The sequence below is a fragment of the Moschus berezovskii genome, chromosome 14 (genome assembly GCF_049115385.1).
Source record: "Moschus berezovskii isolate FMDL1 chromosome 14, NW_MosBer_1.0, whole genome shotgun sequence".
Lineage (NCBI taxonomy): Eukaryota > Metazoa > Chordata > Mammalia > Artiodactyla > Moschidae > Moschus > Moschus berezovskii.
Window position 1 is genome coordinate 86302927 of NC_142473.1, and position 22311 is coordinate 86325237.

The 22311-nt window shown below is 46.0% G+C and overlaps 1 long non-coding RNA gene across 2 annotated transcripts; it reads left to right on the forward strand.

Moving 5' to 3' along the window:
* Positions 1-1964: 1964 nt before the first annotated feature.
* On the forward strand, positions 1965-19948 carry LOC129554868 (uncharacterized). 2 transcript variants are annotated; one of them, XR_016039055.1, is made up of 4 exons: positions 1965-2071; positions 3461-3561; positions 18560-19371; positions 19528-19948. It is a non-coding gene; the product is annotated as an uncharacterized LOC129554868 (long non-coding RNA). The 2 variants fall into 2 exon arrangements; XR_008685661.2 differs by having other exon boundaries at positions 18560-19948.
* Positions 19949-22311: the final 2363 nt, after the last annotated feature.

A 22311-nucleotide genomic window follows, 5' to 3' on the forward strand; every position in this document is an offset into this window, starting at 1 on the left:
CACACTGACACACTCACATTGACACACACACCCCTCACACCCCCTCACACACACTCACACATCCACTTACACACACTCACACACACACTCATACACTCACACACACATACACACCTTCACACACACTGACACACTCTCATTGACACACACACCCCTCACACCCCCTCACACACACTCACACATCCAGTTACACACACTCACACACACACTCATACACTCACACACACATACACACCTTCACACACACTGACACACTCACATTGACACACACACCCCTCACACCCCCTCACACACACTCACACATCCACTTACACACACTCACACACACACTCATATACTCACACACACTCACACATCCAGTTACACACACTCACACACACACTCATACACTCACACACACATACACACCTTCACACACACTGACACACTCACATTGACACACACACCCCTCACACCCCCTCACACACACTCACACATCCACTTACACACACTCACACACACACTCATATACTCACACACACTCACACATCCACTTACACACACACACACACTCTCACACTCACACACACATACACATTCACTCATACACTCACACACACACATCCTCTCACACACACTCACACATCCACTTACACACACTCACACACACACTCATATACTCACACACACTCACACATCCACTTACACACACTCACACACACACTCATACACTCACACACACATACACACCTTCACACACACTGACACACTCACATTGACACACACACCCCTCACACCCCCTCACACACACTCACACATCCACTTACACACACTCACACACACACTCATACACTCACACACACATACACACCTTCACACACACTGACACACTCACATTGACACACACACCCCTCACACCCCCTCACACACACTCACACATCCACTTACACACACTCACACACACACTCATATACTCACACACACTCACACATCCAGTTACACACACTCACACACACACTCATACACTCACACACACATACACACCTTCACACACACTGACACACTCACATTGACACACACACCCCTCACACCCCCTCACACACACTCACACATCCACTTACACACACTCACACACACACTCATACACTCACACACACATACACACCTTCACACACACTGACACACTCTCATTGACACACACACCCCTCACACCCCCTCACACACACTCACACATCCAGTTACACACACTCACACACACACTCTCACACTCACACACACATACACACCTTCACACACACTGACACACTCTCATTGACACACACACCCCTCACACCCCCTCACACACACTCACACATCCACTTACACACACACGCTCACACTCACACACACACAGTCATTCAGCTCTAGGTTTAGGCTGAGCGCCTCCATCCTGCTTCCCAGTAAGTGAGGTTTCTGGCCCTCCTCTCCCGCTCCCCCTTTCTTACCATCTTCCCTGGTGCAGACAGACTAGGCCCCCTCCTCACCTACTCCTCCCGCCCGACTCCCAGAGGAACACGTGAGTCCTTCAGAGGCCCATCTATGACAATCCTCACGGACCCGAGGCCCCCAGCTAGTGAAGAGCATTTGGATGTCCTCCATGAAGCCTGCACAGTCCTGCCTCAGCCCTGCTGGGGGCCTGCCCTCCCCCAGCTGAATTCCCTTCTACGCTCCTGGAAGCTGGAGGGTGAGTCTGACTCACACAGAGGCATTTAGAATTGCTTCACAGGGCTTGGTCAACCATCCGCGCCTTCCTTCCCCTCCACCCCCAGCTGCGTTGTTTTGTTTCTCTATCACAGGGGAACTTCTCAAGAAGAGGCTATTTTATGTTTGTATCCAGCAAAGAGCACATACTTGAACAGTCTCTGTTATGCAAAAAGTATTCGAACAATTGCAGTTGTTCAAAAGTATTTAAACAACAATTGTCAAAATAGCGTAAGGCATGGCTTTGGCCATTTAGGACCTTGAAATATTGTTGAGACACAGACTCGCTCCTGGGACACACGGGTGAAATTGCATGGTGCCCACTCTGCAGTAGGAGCCGTTGCAATGAATGGTGAGGGCTTCAGAAAGTGAGGAGGGCTGGGGCCTGAACAATGATGACGGGGCAGCTTGACGGTGGAGAGGAGGGTGTGTGACAGCCGGGAGGTGGGAATTAGCCTCCTCGGTAAACAGAACATTTTCGCCGGGCAAAAAGTGCACAGGCAGACTCAGGAGACTTGGCAGAGTTACTCAACCTCTTTGGGCCTCAGTTTGCTCAGTTTTCCCTCAGATTCTGTGAGATAAGGAGGGAACGTGTGTCAATGCACTTGGCACACTTCTGGAGACAGGGTAGACCCGCAAGTTACGTTAGCTCTCATGCCAGGTTAGATTAGGAACATGTAGTGGGTGGGACTCCTGATGCAGTGGGGTCTCAGGAAATGCTTACAGGCTGACAGAGTACGGGGTGGGGTGCGTCCAGATTTGGGGGAGAGGAAGGAGAAGAGACAGGCGACCTCAGCTCTCTGAACCAGCTCTGTGGGGAGAACTCAGTAGGACTTCCGATGGACAATCACCCACCTTAGTGGACGGTGCTCCCACCTGGCACATCTCCAGTGGGGACTCAGGATCCTCCCCACCAGGCACGCGGGGGATTCCAAGACTCACTTCCACTGCAGCCCGTGTCTTTGGGGTTCTCTCTAGAGCTGTTTCTGGACTCTGAGCTGATGGCAGGGCACCCGGCTCAGGTGAACAGAGAGGGGACCTCAGGACTGAAGCTGAGGATGCCTCTGGTCCTGCCAGTTTATCCGGCTGGCTCTGCCCTCTCATGACCCCAGGTGTGGTGGAGGCTCAGAGCTCTGGGGAGGCCCTGAAATACCCCTGGGTCCATAGCCTCTCCTGGGATCCCGGGAGGGTCAGTCTCAGGGCAGAAGGGATGATGCCCTGCTGAATCTGGTCACTTGCTTTGGTCTTGAGGCAGAGGAAGTTCGGGTCTCCTTGAGGAGCTGGCGCTTGTGGTTCCACCTTGGCCACAGGGAGACTCAGAAGGAGAGGTGGGGTCCGTCCAGCCTCCTCCCTGGACTCTGAATTCTGGGTGAAGAGACGTTATCCTGCCCCCTTGGGGATTCCAGCAAGGAATCCCCCTTGCTGGAATCTGGAGGCCAGTTTGCCCAGCTATTCTACTAAAGGACCCAGGGGACCTTGGCTGGACACTGAGGACCTGCCCTGGGCTCCAACCCTGGAGGACAAGTCGGTGACGCTGAGCTCCATGGAGAGTGAGTCTAGGGCGGGTCAGGCCGGGCTGAGCCCCTTTCCTTGCTGTTCTTGTGTCCCAGCCGTGGTGGAGCCCTGAGGGGCTGGGCAACCTGGGGCAGCCACCAGGGGCTCATCTAAGGAGGCACTGGGAGCCTTGTTAACGGAATGGGTAGTTTATCTATATTAGCAATTTAAAAAATTATATTTTCAGAAGTGAAGCTGGCATTTAAGCAGAGGAAATGCCAATGCGTGTAAGGAGGAGCCAAGGGAATGGTCGGCCAGGAGCAAAAATGCTCACGGATCATCTCCCAGGTGTGGCTTACCCCCGCTTTTCCTCTCTCTGACTCTGTTTGTGGGTGGTGGGGAGAGGGCCTCCTCTCTATTTGTCAGCTGACTCTGCTCCCCTGAGCCTGTCCCTTGATGGCTCAGCTGAGGCTCCTGGAGTGGGGGTGGCGGAGGTTCTGGAATCATGAGTGTTTGAGCTGAAGAGAAGTACAGGGCACATGACCCAGCGGCTCTCAGCTGAGATGCGGTGGTTCCATTCTGCTCTGAGTCAGGGCTGGATTACCCCGTGGGAAGACCAGGAGCTAGGGCACCAGCAAAGTCTAGGCAACAACATTGAGAAATGGTCACATATGGTCATTAAAGAGGAGGAGATGGCTGGATGGCATCACCGACTCAATGGACGTGAGTTTGAGTGGACTCTGGGAGAGGGTAAAGGACAGGGAGGCCTGGCGTGCTGGTCCATGGGGTTGCAAAGAGTGGGACACAACTGAGTGACTGAACAACAAGTGGTCATTAAAATAAAGTCCAGGAAGAGAAACACTTGGGGATTTTGGAATTTTCTTTAAGATTATCTGGGTGGATGCATAGGGAAAAATAAAGAATATATGTTGGAGAGAACCGACAAGTCTAAATATGAACTGTGGATTAGATGACAAAATATTTCACTACAGTTCAGTTCAGTTCAGTTCAGTCGCTCAGTCGTGTCCGACTCTCCGCGACCCCGTGAATCACAACATGCCAGGCCTCCCTGTCCATCACCAACTCAAGGAGTTCACTCAAACTCATGTCCATCAAGTCGGTGATGCCATCCAGCCATCTCATTCTTGGTCGTCCCCGTCTCCTCCCGCCCCCAACCTTTCCTAGCATTAGAGTCTTTTCCAGTGAGTCAACTCGTCACATGAGGTAGCCAAAGTATTGGAGTTTCAGCTTTAGTATCAGTCCTTCCAATGAACACCCAGGATTGATCTCCTTTAGAATGGACTGGTTGGATTTCCTTGCAGTCCAAGGGACTCTCAAGAGTCTTCTCCAGCACCACAGTTCAAAAGCATCAATTCTTCGGTGATCAGCCTTCTTCACAGTCCAACTCTCACATCCATATATGACCACGGGAAAAACCATAGCCTTGACTAGACAGACCTTTGTTGGCAAAGTAATGTCTCTGCTTTTTAATAGGCTATCTAGGTTGGTCATAATTTTCCTTCCAAGGAGTAAGCGTCTTTTAATTTCATGGCTGCAGTCAGCATCCACAGTGATTTTGGAGCCCCCCAAAATAAAGTCTGACACTGTTTCCACTGTTTCCCCATCTATTTCCCATGAAGTGATGGGACCAGATGCCATGATCTTTGTCTTCTGAATGTTGAGCTTCAAGCCAACCTTTTCATTCTCCTCTTTCACTTTCATCAAGAGGCTTTTGAGTTCCTCTTCACTTTCTGCCATAAGGGTGGTGTCATCTGCATATCTGAGGTTATTGATATTTCTCCCGGCAATCTTGATTCCAGCTTGTGCTTCTTCCAGCCCAGCGTTCCTCATGATGTAGTCTGCATATAAGTTAAATAAGCAGGGTGACAATATACAACCTTGACGTACTCTTTTTCCTATTTGGAACCAGTCTGTTGTTCCATGTCCAGTTCTAACTGTTGCTTCCTGACCTGCATACAGGTTTCTCAAGAGGCAGGTCAGGTGGTCTGGGATTCCCATCTCTTTCAGAATGTTCCACAGTTTATTGTGATCCACACAGTCAAAGGCTTTGGCATAGTCAATGAAGCAGAAATAGATGTTTTTCTGGAACTCTCTTGCTTTCTCCATGATCCAGCGGATGTTGGCAATTTGATCTCTGGTGCCTCTGCCTTTTCTAAAACCTGCTTGAACATCTGGAAGTTCACAGTTCACATGTTGCTGAAGCCTGGCTTGGAGAATTTTGAGCATGACTATACTAGCATGTGAGATGAGCGCAACTGTGTAGTAGTTTGAGCATTCTTTGGCATTGCCTTTCTTTGGGATTGGAATGAAGACTGACCTTTTCCAGTCCTGTGGCCATTGCTGAGTTTTCCAAATCTGCTGGCATATTGAGTGAAGCACTTTCACAGCATCATCTTTCAGGATTTGAAATTGCTCAACTGGAATTCCATCACCTCCACTAGCTTTGTTTTTAGTGATGCTCTCTAAAGCCCACTTGACTTCACATTCCAAGATGTCTGGGTCCAGGTGAATGATCACACCATCGTGATTATTTTCGTCATGAAAATCTTTTTTGTACAGTTCTTCTGTGTAATCTTGCCACCTCTTCTTAATATCTTCTGCTTCTGTTAGGTCCATACCATTTCTGTCCTTTATCGAGCCCATCTTTGCATGAAATGTTCCCTTGATATATCTAATTTTCTTGAAGAGATCTCTTGTTTTTCCTATTCTGTAGTTTTCCTCTATTTCTTTGCATTGATCCCCGAGGAAGGCTTTCTTATCTCTCCTTGCTGTTCTTTGGAACTCTGCATTCAGATGCTTATAGCTTTCCTTTTCTCCTTTGCTTTTCGCTTCTCTTCTTTTCACAGCTATTTGTAAGGCCTCCTCAGACAGCCATTTTGCTTTTTTTCATGTATTTTCCATGGGGATGTTCTTGGTCCCTGTCTCCTGTACAATGTCACGAACCTCCGTCCAGAGTTCATCAGGCACTCTATCAGATCTAGACCCTTAAATCTATTTCTCACTTCCACTGTATAATCATAAGGGATTTGATTTAGGTCATATCTGAATGGTCTAGTGGTTTTCCCTACTTTCTTCAATTTAAGTCTGAATTTGGCAATAAGGAGTTCATGATCTGAGCCACAGTCAGCTCCTGGTCTTGATTTTGCTAACTGTATAGAGCTTCTCCATCTTTGGCTGCAAAGAATATAATCAATCTGATTTTCGTGTTGACCATCTGGTGATGTCCATGTGTAGAGTCTTCTCTTGTGTTGTTGGCAGAGGGTGTTTGCTGTGACCAGTGCGTTCTCTTGGCAAAACTCTATTAGCCTTGCCCTGCTTCATTTCGTGCTCGAAGGCCAAATTTGTGTGTTACTCCAGGTGTTTCTTGACTTCCTACTTTTGCATTCCAGTCCCCTATAATGCAAAGGACATCTTTTTTGGGTGTTAGTTCTAAAAAGTCTTGTAGGTCTTCATAGAGCAGTTCAACTTCAGCTTCTTCAACATTACTGGTTGGGGCATAGACTTGGATTACTGTAATATTGAATGGTTTGCCTTGGAAACAAACAGAAATCATTTTGTCATTTTTAAGATTGCATCCAAGTACTGCATTTCGGACTCTTTTGTTGACCATGATGGCTACTCCATTTCTTCTAAGGGATTCCTGCCCACAGTAATAGATATAATGGTCATTTAAGTTAAATTCACCCATTCCAGTCCATTTCACTACAAGGTGTCCCAATTTTGATAACTCTACAGGGTTTTCCTAGGAACTGCTCACTAAAGTGTCTAGTGATAATGATTTGGAATGTTCAGTTCAGTTCAGTTCAGTTCAGTCGCTCAGTCGTGTCCGACTCTCCGCGACCCCATGAATCACAGCACGCCAGGCCTCCCTGTCCATCACCAACTCCCGGAGTTCACTCAAACTCATGTCCACAGAATCGGTGATGCCATCCAGCCATCTCATTCTCCGTCGTCCCCTTCTCCTCCCGCCCCCAACCTTTCCCAGCATCAGAGTCTTTTCCAGTGAGTCAACTCGTCTCATGAGGTGGCCAAAGTATTGGAGTTTCAGCTTTAGCATCAGTCCCTCCAATGAACATCCAGGATTGATCTCCTTTAGAATGGACTGGTTGGATCTCCTTGCAGTATAAGGGACTCTCAAGAGTCTTCTCCAACACCACAGTTCAAAAGCATCGATTCTTCGGCGATCAGCTTTCTTCACAGTCCAACTCTCACATCCATACATGACCACGGGAAAAACCATTGCCTTGACTAGACGGACCTTGGTCGGCAAAGTAATGTCTCTGCTTTTTAATATATATACATTATTAGTTCATGTGGAGTAGGAAATGGCAACCAACTCCAGTATCCTTACCTGGAAAATCCCATGACAGAGGAGCCTGGCAGGCTACAGTCTGGAGGACTGCAAAGAGTTGGACACGACTGAGCACACACATGCATGCATTAATATTTTATGTGTTTATTATGTACTTTTATGTACATAAATTGGGCAAAAATAAAGAATTGGTGAGTCTAAAGTGTGCACGTGGTGTGGCTTAGTCTCTAAGTCGTGTCCGACTCTTGTATGCCACCAGGCTTCTCTGTCCATGGGATTTTCCAGGCAAAAATACTGGAAAGGGTTGCCATTTCCTTCTCCAGGGGCTCTTCCCCGCCCAGGAATCGAACATGGGTCTCCTGCATTGCAGGCAGATTCATTACTGACTGAGCTAGGAGGGAAGCCTGTGTTATTTTTGCAACTTAAAAAGTTATGTTAAAATACATTACAATTATAAAATAAGTTATATTAAAAGTTAAAATCTGAGTGGGAGGAGAGCTGATGGTAGAGATGCTAAAATTGTTAACTGCTCAAGTTGGATAAGAAGTAAATCTGAATTAATTTATCATACTATCTGCTTTATATATGTTTGAACCTTTGAATCCTAATTTTATTTTTCAAATTGAAATCCTTTTGACATAGCATATTTCTTGTGCCATTGGTGTTTAACATGCTAATTTGATACTTTTATGTATAGTTGCTGTTGTAATGATAATTAGCACCTCTAGTTGTCATATAATTATTATTTCTTTTTAGTGGTTGGATTAATGAAGATCTAGTCTCTTAGGCTTCCCTGGTGGCTCGGATGGTAAAGAATTTGCCTGCCGATGCAGGAGACCTGGGTTCTATCTGTGGGTCAGGAAGATCCCCTGGGGAAGGGCATGGCAACCCGCTCTCGTGTTCTTGCCTGGAGAAACCTGTGGACAGGGGAGCCTGGTGAGCTGCAGTCCACAGTGTCGCAAACAGTTGGACATGACTGAGTCGAACACACACACAGTCTCTTAAAACGTTTGATGACGATAAAGGATATTGTCTGTTCGCTGTTTTGCATTAGATCTCTAGGATTTATTATTTGGTGCAAGTCTGTTCCCTTAGCAGCATCAGACCTGTCTCTCACTTCGCAGTGCCTGGCAGCCACCATTTTACTCTGTTTTTATGAGCTCAGATGTTTCTTTAGATTCTTCATGTAAGTGGATCATGTGGTGTTTGTGTGTTTCTGTCTGACTTCCCTCCCTTAGCTTCCTGCTCTCAGAGTCCATCTATGTTGCTGCAAATGGCAGGCTGGCCTTTCTCCCAGCTGAAGAACATCCCGTTGAATATATACACACCACATGTTCTGTAACCGTTCATCTGGTGATGGACATGTAGCTTGTTTCCATATATGGCTATTCTGAGTGCTGCTTCCATAAACATAGGAGTGCGTATTAATATTGATTTTAAAGAGCTTTGAAACACCACAGAAAAATTAAAACTTCCTTGCAATTCTTTTCACTCCATTTACAGTTCAAAATTCATAAGTAGAATGAAGTAAAGAAAATAATTTTTTCAGTATTTATCTTACAGACAGTTCAGTTCAGTTCAGTTCAGTCGCTCAGTCGTGTCCGACTCTCCGCGACCCCATGAATCACAGCACGCCAGGCCTCCCTGTCCATCACCAACTCCCGGAGTACACTCAAACTCATGTCCACAGAGTCGGTGATGCCATCCAGCCATCTCATTCTCCGTCGTCCCCTTCTCCTCCCGCCCCCAACCTTTCCCAGCATCAGAGTCTTTTCCAGTGAGTCAGCTCGTCTCATGAGGTGGCCAAAGTATTGGAGTTTCAGCTTTAGCATCAGTCCCTCCAATGAACATCCAGGATTGATCTCCTCTAGAATGGACTGGTTGGATCTCCTTGCAGTATAAGGGACTCTCAAGAGTCTTCTCCAACACCACAGTTCAAAAGCATCGATTCTTCGGCGATCAGCTTTCTTCACAGTCCAACTCTCACATCCATACATGACCACGGGAAAAACCATTGCCTTGACTAGATGGACCTTGGTCGGCAAAGTAATGTCTCTGCTTTTTAATATACTATCAAGGTTGGTCATAACTTTCCTTCCAAGGAGCAAGCGTCTTTTAATTTCATGGCTGCAATCAGCATCTGCAGTGATTTTGGAGCCCAAAAAAACAAAGTCTGACACTGTTTCCACTGTTTTTCCATCTATTTCCCATGAAGTGATGGGACCAGATGCCATGATCTTTGTTTTCTGAATGTTGAGCTTCAAGCCAACCTTTTCACTCTCCTCTTTCACTTTCATCAAGAGGCTTTTGAGTTCCTCTTCACTTTCTGCCATAAGGGTAGTGTCATCTGCATATCTGAGGTTATTGATATTTCTCCCAGCAATCTTGATTCCAGCTTGTGCTTCTTCCAGCCCAGCGTTCCTCATGATGTACTCTGCATATAAGTTAAATAAGCAAGGTGACAATATACAACCTTGACGTACACCTTTTCCTATTTGGAACCAGTCTGTTGTTCCATGACCGGTTCTAACTGTTGCTTCCTGACCTGCATACAGGTTTCTCAAGAGGCAGGTCAGGTGGTCTGGGATTCCCATCTCTTTCAGAATGTTCCACAGTTTATTGTGATCCACACAGTCAAAGGCTTTGGCATAGTCAATGAAGCAGAAATAGATGTTTTTCTGAAACTCTCTTGCTTTCTCCATGATCCAGCGGATGTTGGCAATTTGATCTCTGGTGCCTCTGCCTTTTCTAAAACCTGCTTGAACATCTGGGAGTTCACGGTTTACATACTGCTGAAGCCTGGCTTGGAGAATTTTGAGCATGACTTTACTAGCGTGTGAGATGAGTGCAATTGTGCGGTAGTTTGAGCATTCTTTGGCATTGCCTTTCTTTGGGATTGGAATGAAGACTGACCTTTTCCAGTCCTGTGGCCACTGCTGAGTTTTCCAAATTTGCTGGCATATTGAGTGCAGCACTTTCACAGCATCATCTTTCAAGACTTGAAATAGCTCAACTGGAATTCCATCACCTCCACTAGCTTTGTTCGTAGTGATGCTTTCTAAGGCCCACTTGACTTCACATTCCAAGATGTCTGGCTCTAGGTCGGTGATCACATTATCGTGACTATCTTGGTCGTGAAGATCTTTTTTGTACAGTTCTTCTGTGTATTCCTGCCACCTCTTCTTAATATCTTCTGCTTCTGTTAGGTCCATACCATTTCTGTCCTTTATCGAGCCCATCTTTGCATGAAAAGTTCCCTTGGAATCTCTAATTTTCTTGAAGAGGTCTCTTGTTTTTCCTATTCTGTTGTTTTCCTCTATTTCTTTGCATTGATCACTGAGGAAGGCTTTCTTATCTCTCCTTGCTATTCTTTGGAACTCTGCATTCAGATGCTTATATCTTTCCTTTTCTCCTTTGCTTTTCGCCTCTCTTCTTTTTACAGCTATTTGTAAGGCCTCCTCAGACAGCCATTTCGCTCTTTTGTATTTCTTTTCCATGGGGATGGTCTTGGTCCCTGTCTCCTGTACAATGTCACGAACCTCCGTCCAGAGTTCATCAGGCACTCTATCAATCAGATCTAGTCCCTTAAATCTATTTCTCACTTCCACTGCATAATCATAAGGGATTTGATTGAGGTCATATCTGAATGGTCTAGTGGTTTTCCCTACTTTCTTCAATTTAAGTCTGAACTTCGCAATAAGGAGTTCATGATCTGAGCCACAGTCAGCTCCTGGTCTTGTTTTCGCTAACTGTATACAGCTTCTCCATCTTTGGCTGCAAAGAATATAATCAATCTGATTTCGGTGTTGACCATCTGGTGATGTCCATGTGTAGAGTCTTCTCTTGTGTTGTTGGAAGAGGGTGTTTGCTATGACCAGTGCATTCTCTTGACAAAACTCTATTAGTCTTTGCCCTGCTTCATTCCGTGCTCCAAGGCCAAATTTGCCAGTTACTCCAGGTGTTTCTTGACTTCCTACTTTTGCATTCCAGTCCCCTAGAATGAAAAGGACATCTTTTTTGGGTGTTAGTTCTAAAAGGTCTTGTAGGTCTTCATAGAACCGATTAACTTCGGCTTCTTCAGCAGTACTGGTTGGGGCATAGGCCTGGATTACTGTAATATTGAATGGTTTGCCTTGGAAACGAACAGAAATCATCCTGTCATTTTTAAGATTGCATCCAAGTACTGCATTTCGGACTCTTTTGTTGACCATGATGGCTACTCCATTTCTTCTAAGGGATTCCTGCCCACAGTAGTAGATATAATGGTCATCCGAGTTAAATTCACCCATTCCAGTCCATTTTAATTCACTGATTCCTAGAATGTCGACGTTCACTCTTGCCATCTCCTGTTTGACCACTTCCAATTTGCCTTGATTCATGGACCTAACATTCCAGGTTCCTATGCAATATTGCTCTTTACAGCACCGGACTTTGTTTCTATCATTGGTCACAACCACAACTGGGTATTGGTTTTGCTTCTGCTCCATCCCTTTATTCCTTCTATAGTTATTTCTCCACTGAGCTCCAGTAGCATACTGAGCACCTACCGACCTGGGGAATTCCTCATTCAGTATCCTATCATTTTGCCCTTTGTTACTGTTCATGGGGTTCTCAAGGCAAGTATACTGAAGTGGTTTGCCATTCCCTTCTCCAGGGGACCACATTCGGCTGTGGTCCATGTGATTAGATCAGCTAGTTTCCTGTGATTATGATTTCAGTTTGTCTGCCCTCTGGTGCCCCCTAGCAATACCTACCGTCTTATTTGGGTTTCTCTTACCTTGGTCGTGGAAAATCTCTTCACAGCCGCTCCAGCAAAGTGCAGCCGCTGTACCTTACCTTGGACGAGGGGTATCTCCTCAAGGCCACCCCTCCTGACCTTGAACGCGGAGTAGCTCCTCTCGGCCCTCCTGCGCCCGCGCAGTCACCGCCTGTTGGACGTGGGGTAGCTCCTCTCGGCCGCCGGCCCTGGCCTCAGGCGTGGGGTAGCTCCTCACGGCCGCACCTCTTTTCGTGGTTCGTTGCGCTGGGGCCGGCGTCTCTCGCGTCGCGTCTGCGCCGCCGGGGATCTTACAGACAACAAAACTGATATTCAAAGAAAGGAAGTTTCCTACCCAAGGTCATGCAGCTAATTAGTTTTGGACTCAAAGCTTTAACCCTTGTCTCCTGGGCCCCCAGTGTACAATCTTTAGACAAAGCCTCCATCCTCTGAAATGGTGTGGGATCAATACTTTGGGATTAATGAGTGCATAGAACTTTCTATCTTGTCCTAAAAGTTGCTTAGGTACTTTACCGCTTCACTTTTGGGGAAACTTAAAAACATCCAGAGACTACTATGATATCGTATGTCCACTATTTTGGCTTAGTAACTGTAGATGTTTTTGCTATCTATGCTTCAGATCTTTTCATAAAATTTTTATTTATTTTGTAATTTTCTTTCTTTCTTTACTGTTGGCGGTGTTGGGTCTTCCTCGCTGCTGGGGCCTTTCCGTAGCTGCAGTGAGCAGGCTCTGGTCCTTCCGGCAGCACGCAGGCTTCTCACTGTGGCGGCTTCTCTTCTGGGGAGCGCCGGCTACAGGCACAGGGACTTAAGCAGGTGCAGCTCCCAGGCTCCAGCGAACGGCGTTGCGTTGGACAGGCTTAACTGCTCCACGGCCCACGGGAACCTCCTGGACCGGGGATCACATCCATGTCTCCTGCATTGGCAGGCAGATTCTTTACCGCTGAGCCACCAGGGAAGCCCCTTCAGATTTTTTTTAAATTTACTTTTAACTGGACGATAATTGCTTTATAATGTGTTGGTTTCTGTCATACATCACAGATCTCTTTTTTTTTTAAATCAAAGAAATAATACATTAAAGGTCATTGAAATCCCCATGTGATCTATCCTAGTTCCAAGCCTCTCTTTCTTTAGAGACAACCATTATCATAGACTTGGCTTGTATCCTTTAGTCTATGAAAACCCAGTTTTCAAAAACTGAAAACTGTGACCTCTGCAAATGTAAGAGAAACACATCAAAGAGGTTATGCAATATATCAAGGAAGAAAACAGTAAGCTATTAAGGCTAATTCAAGGAGCATTTGAAAGATAACTATAGGCAGTAAACTTCATAAAATTAACAAAAGAAACTTCATCAACTCAATAAAAGAAAGTTTAGAATGTAGAGAAGATTGTTGGGTTAGATATCCAAGTGGTTCTTGCGCTATATGGCAGTAAAATGTAAACTTTGGGGTTATATTTTTCTACAAGACAGATACTGTTTGCATTTCTACTGGACAAAACTCTATAAGTAATACATGACTTCACTAAGTCTGGAACTTTAATCAACAGTGAACAATCAAACCAGGTTCATTTTCCTAAATGAATCCTTGGCTGCCCAAGGATTTAGAAAAAGCCTTAGAATGACACTGAAAAGACATGCTACTCAACTTTTTGCAGTATTTCCAAGTTTTGGATAATTTTTCTGAGCAAATCTATATTGCTCTATTTTAGTGCAGTTATGAGTCCATAGATAATAATAGTAGGTACTGATTATTGAGCATTTATGTGTGCCAAGCAGCATCTTAAGTGTTTCATTAATACATGTATTAAATCTGTTGAGCTCCTCTATACCAATATCAGGTTCTATTGCTATTCTCATTTTACAGATGAGAAATCTGAGGCACAAATCCCTAAGATCATTCAGATAGAAAGGGGCAGAACTGTGATCAGTCCCAAGCTGCCTGGCGTCATACCGTACATGTTACTGCGCAAGTCGCTTTTGAGTTCCTTACCTGCTAGACGGCAAAGGCACTCTCTTTGTCAATTCTGAGCAGTCATAGCTTAACAGTACCCACCCCCCAACCCTGCCTCAACATCCACCCATGCAAATCCTCACCATTTAAAGAATATTGCTAAAACAAACACAAAATTATGCACTATCTTAAAATAGAAATGCACAAGTATCTTTAATGTGCTTGTGAGTCATCTGACGGTCACGTTAAACTACAAATTCTGATTCGGTAGATTCGGGGAACAGCCTGAGACCCTGTGCTTCTAACGAGCTCCCAGGGGACACAGATGCTGCTGTTCCACAGATTACGCATCAAGCGTTGTGACCTAAGAATATTCCTGTGTGCCTCTCTCTAATTTCACCCGCTTTTTCACCCCAACAAGAGGTAAGCTCTATCCCAAATTTTGTGTAATCACTCCTTGCTTTATTTTAAATAGCTTTACCATCAGTGAATACAGTTCTAAATATTATAATGGTTTAACAGTCATTACAGAATATTGGCTGTGCACCTTATGTTGTTCAACGCATCCTTGAGTATTTTACACTCAAAGGTTTGTACCATCCACTCTCCCACCCCCATGGCAACCCTCACTGCCCTATCCCATTGGGAACCACTAGCTTATTCTCTGTCTGTATCTGTGAGTCTGCTACTTTTTTGTTATATTCACTAGTTTGTTGTATTTTTTAGATTTCACATAAAAGTTATTTCATGCAGTATTTGTCTTTCTCTGTCTGACTTATTTCACTTAGCATCAGTTCGGTTCAGTCACTCATTTGTGTCCGACTCTTTGCAACCCCATGAACTGCAGCATGCCAGACCTCCCTGTCCATCACCAACTCCCGGAGTTTACCCAAACCCATGTCCATTGAGTCGGTGATGCCATTGAGCCATCTCATTCTCTGTCGTCCCCTTCTCCTCCCGCCTTCAATCTTTCCCAGCATCAGGGTCTTTTCAAATGAGTCAGCTCTTTGCATCTGGTGGCCAGAGTATTGGAGCTTCAGCTTCAACATCAGTCCTTCCAATGAACACCCAGGATTGATCTCCTTTAGAATGGACTGGTTGGACTTCCTTGCAGTCCAAGGGACTCTCAAGTGTCTTCTCCAACACCACAGTTCAAAAGCATCAACTCTTCGGCTCTCAGCTTTCTTTATAGTCCAACTCTCACATCCACATGACCACTGGAAAAACCATAGCTTTGACTAGACTGACCTTTGTTGGCAAAGTAATGTCTGCTTTTTAATATGCTGTCTAGGTTGGTTATTTCTTTTCTTCGAAAGAGCAAGCATCTTTTAATTTCATGGCTGTGGTCACCATCTGCAGTGATTTTGGAGTCCAGAAAAATAAAGTCAGCCACTGTTTCCCCATCTATTTGCCATGAAGTGATGGATGGGGAAACAGTGGAAACAGTGATGGGACCAAATGCCGTGATCTTAGTTTTCTGAATGTTGAACTTTAAGCCAGCTTCTTCACTCTCCTGTTTCACTTTCATCAAAAGACTCTTTAGTTCTTCTTTGCTTTCTGCCGTAAGGGTGGTGTCATCTGCATATCTGAGGTTATTGATATTTCTCCCGGAAAACTTGATTCCAGCTTGTGCTTCATCCAGCCCAGTGTTTCTCATGATGTACTCTGATGTATAAGTTAAATAAGCAGGGTGACAATATACAGCCTTGACGTACTCCTTTTCCTATTTGGAACCAGTCTGTTGTTCCATGTCCAGTTCTAACTGTTGCTTCCTGACCTGCATACAGGTTTCTCAAGAGGCAGGTCAGGTGGTCTGGTAATCCTTTCACTTAGCATGCTGCTGCTGCTGCTGCTCAGTCGCTTCAGTTGTGTCCGACTCTGTGCGACCCCATAGACGGCAGCCCACCAGGCTCCCCCATTCCTGGCATTCTCCAGGCAAGAACACTGGAGTGGGCTGCTATTTCCTTCTCCAATGCAGGAAAGTGAAAAGTGAAAGTGAAGTCGCTCAGTCGTGTCCGACTCATAGCGACCCCATGGACTGCGGCCCACCAGGCTCCTCCATCCATGGGATTTTCCAGGCAAGAGCACTGGAGTGGGTGCCATCGCCTTCTCCGAACAAAAGCGCAGCATATATGTACACACATCCACATAACCACACACACGCCGCCTTCTTCACCCATTCAGCTGTTGATGGGCACTGAGCTTGCTTCCATACCTTGGCAGCTGTAAACAATACTGCCATAAACAATGGACGCATGCATCTCTTCAAAACAGTGTTTTGTTTCTTTTAGCTTTGTACCTGGGAGTGGAATTGCTAGATCCTTATCTGTTTTTAAACTTTACACCGACGGATTAATATGAGCAGTCTTCTGCTACTTCCTTATTTCCTTCAGCCTTATGTTTTAGAGGCATGTGTATCTTGATGTACAGACCTGTGGTTCATTTATTTTTGCTCCTGTTTAGTTTCTGTTATGAATAAGCTCTGTTTTGTTCATCCGTTCCGACAGATGACAGATGTGTGTGTTGCTTTCACATTTTTTCCTATGAGAAGCAGTGCTGCTTTAAGCATTTCTGGTATATGTTTTAAAATGAAAATATACAAGAATTTCTCCTGATTATATGCCTACTCACAGAACTGCTGAATCATAGTGTATGTACATGTTCAACTTTTTAGTTCAGTTCAGTCGCTCAGTTCTCTCTGACGCTGCAACCCCATGAACCACAGCACGCCAGGGTTCCCTGTCCATCACCAACGCCCGGAGCTTACCCAAACTCATGTCCATCAAGTCGGTGATGCCATCCAACCATCTCATCCTCTGTCATCCCCTTCTCCTCCTGCCCCCAATCCCTCCCAGCATCAGGGTCTTTTCCAATGAGTCAGCTCTTCGCATCAGGTGGCCAAAGTATTGGAGTATCAGCTTCAACATCAGTCCTTCCAATGAACACCCAGGATTGATTTCCTTTAGGATGGACCAGTTGGATCTCCTTGCAGTCCAAGGACTCTCAAGAGTCTTCTCCAGCACCTCAGTTCAAAAGCATCAATAATTTGGCACTCAGCTTTCTTTATAGCCCAACTCTCACATCCATACATGACCACTGGAAAAACCATAGCCTTGGCTTGATAGAATTTTGTTGGCAAACTAATATCTCTGCTTTTTAATATGCTTTCTAGGTTGGTAATTGCTTTTCTTCGAAGGAGCAAGCATCTTTTAATTTCATGGCTGCAGTCACCATCTGCAGTGATTTTGGAGCGCAAAAAAATAAAGTCTCTCACTGTTTCCACTGTTTCCCCATCTATTTGCCAAGAAGTGATGGGACCGGATGCCACGATCTTAGTTTCCTTAATGTCAAGCTTTAAGCCAAGTTCTTCACTCTCCTCTTTCACTTTCATCAAGAGGCTCTTTAGTTCTTCTTCACTTTCTGCCATAAGGGTGGTGTCATCTGCATATCTGAGGTTATTGATATTTCTCCTGGCAATCTTGATTCCAACTTATGCTTCATCCAGCCCAACGTTTCTCATGATGTACTCTGCATATGAGTTAAATAAGCAGGGTGACGATATATAGCCTTGACGTACTCCTTTCCTGATTTGGAACCAGTCTGTTGTTCCATGTCCAGTTCTAACTGTTGCTTCCTGACCTGCATACAGGTTTCTCAAGAGGCAGGTCAGGTGGTCTGGGATTCCCATCTCTTTCAGAATGTTCCACAGTTTATTGTGATCCACACAGTCAAAGGCTTTGGCATTGTCAATAAAGCAGATGTTTTTCTGGAATGCTCTTGCTTTTTTGATGCTCCAACGAATGTTGACAATTTGATCTCTCGTTCATCTGCCTCTTCTAAATCCAGCTTGAACATCTGGAAGTTCACAGTTCACGTACTGTTGAAGCCTGGCTTGGAGAATTTTGAGCATTACTTTATTAGCGTGTGGGATGAGTGCAATTGTGTGGTTTGCCATTCCCTTCTCCAGTGGGCCACAGTTTGTCAGAACTCTCCACCATGACCTGTCCGTGTTGGGTGGCCCCACACGGCGTGGCTCATAGTTTCACTGAGTCAGACAGGGTCCATGTGATCAGATGGGTTAGTTTTCTGTGACTGTGGTTTCCACTCTGTCTTCCCTCTGATGGAGAAGGATAAGAGGCTGATGGAAGCTTCCTGATGGGGGAGACTGACTAGGGGGGAAACTGGGTCTTGTTCTGATGGGCGGGGCCATGCTCAGTAAATCTTTAATCCAGTTTTCTGTTGACGGGCGGGGCTGTTTCCCTCCCTGTTATTTGACCTGAGGCCAAACCATGGTGGAGGTGATGAGGATGATGAGGACCCCTTCAAAAGGTCCCATGATGCACTGCTGCACTCCGTGCCCCCGACCCTGCACCAGGCCCCCGCTGACCCACGCCGCGGCCAGAGACTCCCGGACACACACAGGCAAGTCCGGGTCAGTCTCTTGTGGGGTCCCTGCTCCCTCCTCCTGGGTCCTGGGGCACAAGGTTCTGTTGTGCCCTCCGAGAGTCAGGGCTCTTTCCCAGTCCTGTGTAAGTTGCTCAGACCCAGTTCTCAGTCTCTGTGGGGTTTCTGGGTCCTGGCGCAGACAAGGTTTGTTTGAGCCCTCCGAGAATGTCTGCTGGGTATGGGATTTGATTCCAAACGCGATTTTGCCCCTCCTACTGTCTTGCTGGGGCTTCTCCTTTGCCCTTGGATGTGGGGTATCCTTTTTGGTGGGTCTAACCTTCTCCTGTGCACAGTTGTTCACAGCGTGCTGCAATTTTGGAGTTCTCGCAGGAGACGAGCGCACGTCCTTCTACTCTGCCTGCTTGGGGTCTCCCCCGCAGCTCAGGAAAACTGGGACAGCGTTTTAATTCGATGCCAAGTTGCTCCCCAGCGCGGTCAGGCCAGTTCACAGACAACCATCGCAGAGTTGGACCTGGCAGTTCTGGGGTTGGCTCCCAGATTCTCCATTTTTCAAAGGCTCTCAGGTGATGACGATGCCACTGGCCCAAGGACAACATGCAGGTAGAGGCCCGTCCACTCATTGATGGAGAAAATTGTCAAGTGTCTATAATGTGCCAGGCAGCGTACTGGACATTGACGATGCAACGGTGAGTGAGACAGGACACCAGGCTGAAAGTATAAATGTTTGTTCAACGTTTGCATTGTTGAGGTGGATAGCAGTGACCGTCTATTGTTTTAAAATTCTGCCCTGGAGCCATCTTACCAACCCGTTTATCTTGTGTTTTCTGCTTTCTGACTTTCAGGTTTTCAAAACGCTTTTCTTTTTTGTGGTTTCTGATTCTCTCTTGAGGAATGCAGATGTTTGCACGGACCCAGTCCTGGGCGATACATTAGAGGGTTTAAACTCAGATAGAGCCCCTCATAGTAAATATTGCTGAATTGTGCCTTAATTTTGTTTTATTTATATATTTTCCTTTATCACCAAGTCTTCATTTATTTTTTCTAATATATTTCTGCTTCACTGACTATGCCAAAGCTTTTGACTGTGTGGATCACAATAAACTGTGGAACATTCTGAAAGAGATGGGAATACCAGACCACCTGACTTGCCTCTTGAGAAACCTGTATGCAGGTCAGGAAGCAACAGTTAGAACTGGACATGGAACAACAGACTGGTTCCAGATAGGAAAAGGAGTACGTCAAGGTTGTATCTTATCACCCTGCTTATTTAACTTATATGCAGAGTACATCATGAGGAACGCTGGGCTGGAAGAAGCATAAGCTGGAATCAAGATTGCCAGGGGAAATATCAATAATCTCAGATATGCAGATGACACTACCCTTATGGCAGAAAGTGAAGAGGAACTAAAAAGCCTCTTGATGAAAGTGAAAAAGGAGAGTGAAAAGGTTGGCTTGAAGCTCAACATTCAGAAGACAAAGATCATGGCATCTGGTCCCATCACTTCATGGGAAATAGATGGGGAAACAGTGGAAGCAATGTCAGACTTTATATTTTTGGGCTCCAAAATCACTGCAGATGCTGATTGCAGCCATGAAATTAAAAGACGCTTACTCCTTGGAAGGAAATTTATGACCAACCTAGATAGCATATTAAAAAGCAGAGACATTACTTTGCCAACAAAGGTCCGTCTAGTCAAGGCTATGGTTTTTCCCGTGGTCATGTATGGATGTGAGAGTTGGACTGTGAAGAAAGCTGAGCGCCGAAGAACTGATACTTTTGAACTGTGGTGTTGGAGAAGACTCTTGAGAGTCCCTTGGACTGCAAGGAGATTCAACCAGTCCATTCTAGAGGAGATCAATCCTGGGTGTTCATTGGAAGGACTGATGCTAAAACTGAAACTCCAATACTTTGGCCACCTCATGTGACGAGTTGACTCTCTGGAAAAGACTTTGATGCTGGGAAGGATTGGGGGCGGGAGGAGAAGGGGATGACAGAGAATGAGATGGCTGGATGGCATCACCAACTCGATGGACATGAGTTTGAGTGAACTCCAGGAGTTGGTGTTGGACAGGGAGGCCTGGTGTGCTGTGATTCATGGGGTCGTGGAGAGTCGGACACGACTGAGCGACTGAACTGAACTGAACTCTATGTGTTCTCTTTTTTTGTGTGTGTGTTAAATTGGAGTTTAATTGCTTTACAGTGTTGTGTCATTTTCTCCTGAACAGCAGAGTATGCTCTTGTTATGTGTTTACCCCTTCCTTCCTGAGCCCCGCACCTCCACCCTCCCTCCCCTCTAGGCCATCACAGAGCTTGAGCTGAGCTCTGTCGGCTACACAGCAGCTTCCCACCAGCTATCTGTTTTACATATGGTAATGGGCTTCCCTGGTGGCTCAGAGGTTAAAGCGTCTGCCTCCAGTGCGGGAGACCCGGGTTCAATCCCTGGGTCGAGAAGATCCCCTGGAGAAGGAAACGGTAACCCACTCCAGTATTCTTGCCTGGAGAATCCCATGGACGGAGAAGCCTGGTAGGCTACAGTCCACGGGGTCGCATAGAGTCGGACACGACTGAGCGATGGAATGGAATGTGTGCTCCAGTGTAGGATGGACAGGGCTATTAAGTAAGGCCTGGACTTCATTATGTCCAAGAGCCTCAGCACAAAAGAGTAGTCATTAAAGCCTTCATTAGCATTCAGTTGTATTCTTGGCCTTTAGTATGGATTTATTTTGTAATTTTAAGGAAATTTGCCCCACTGATAATATTTTGTTAAATTTAAAATTTGCACATATATTGTCACATTTAAGCCTTGTCTAAGAAGCATGTGCTTCCCAGGTGGCTCAGTGGTAGAGAACCTGCCTGCCAATGCAGGAAATGCAAGTTCGATCCCTGGGTTTGGAGGATCCCCTGGAGGAGGAAATGGCAACCCACTCCAGTATTCTTGCCTGGAAAATCCGACGGACAGAGGAGCCTGGCGGGCTAGCAGTCCATGGGGTCGAAAAGAGTCAGACATGTCTTGGTGACTAAACAACAACAGTGTATACATGTCCTGTGCTGTACAGCATTCAAGAGAACGATGACCTCCAAATTCAGGCAACAGTCAGCCAGCTGGTGGCTCAGCTGGTAAAGAATCCTTCTGCAATGTGGGAAACCTGGGCTCGATCCCTGGGTTGGGAAGGTCCCCCTGGAGGAGGGCATGGCAACCCACTCCAGTAGTCTTCCCTGGACCGAGGAGCCTGGCGGGCTACAGTCCGTGGGGTCACAGAGTTGGACATGACTGAGCAACTAAGCACGCCCCCTAAGTCCGCCTCAGTTATGCAGAAGCACGAGTTAGCTGGTGGTTTACCTCAGATTCAGTCTGGTGATGTTTGAGAACTCCGCGTGGGTGATGGTGTGATCAACCGCATAATTGGCCAGCGAGACGCAAAGCTCGGTGTTCGTAAAATCTCATTTTGTTTTTCTGCGTCTGCACTAAGAAGGTTGTATTTCCCAGTCTCTTTTGCAGTTATCTTAAAGCCATAAGTGGTTGAATCGATGTGAGCCAACCTCAGGCCAGGTTTTGAAAGGACTGTTCATGACCGTCTTGATCGTTTCCCTCAGTATTAAAATCTTGGCGGACACTTTGAGATTG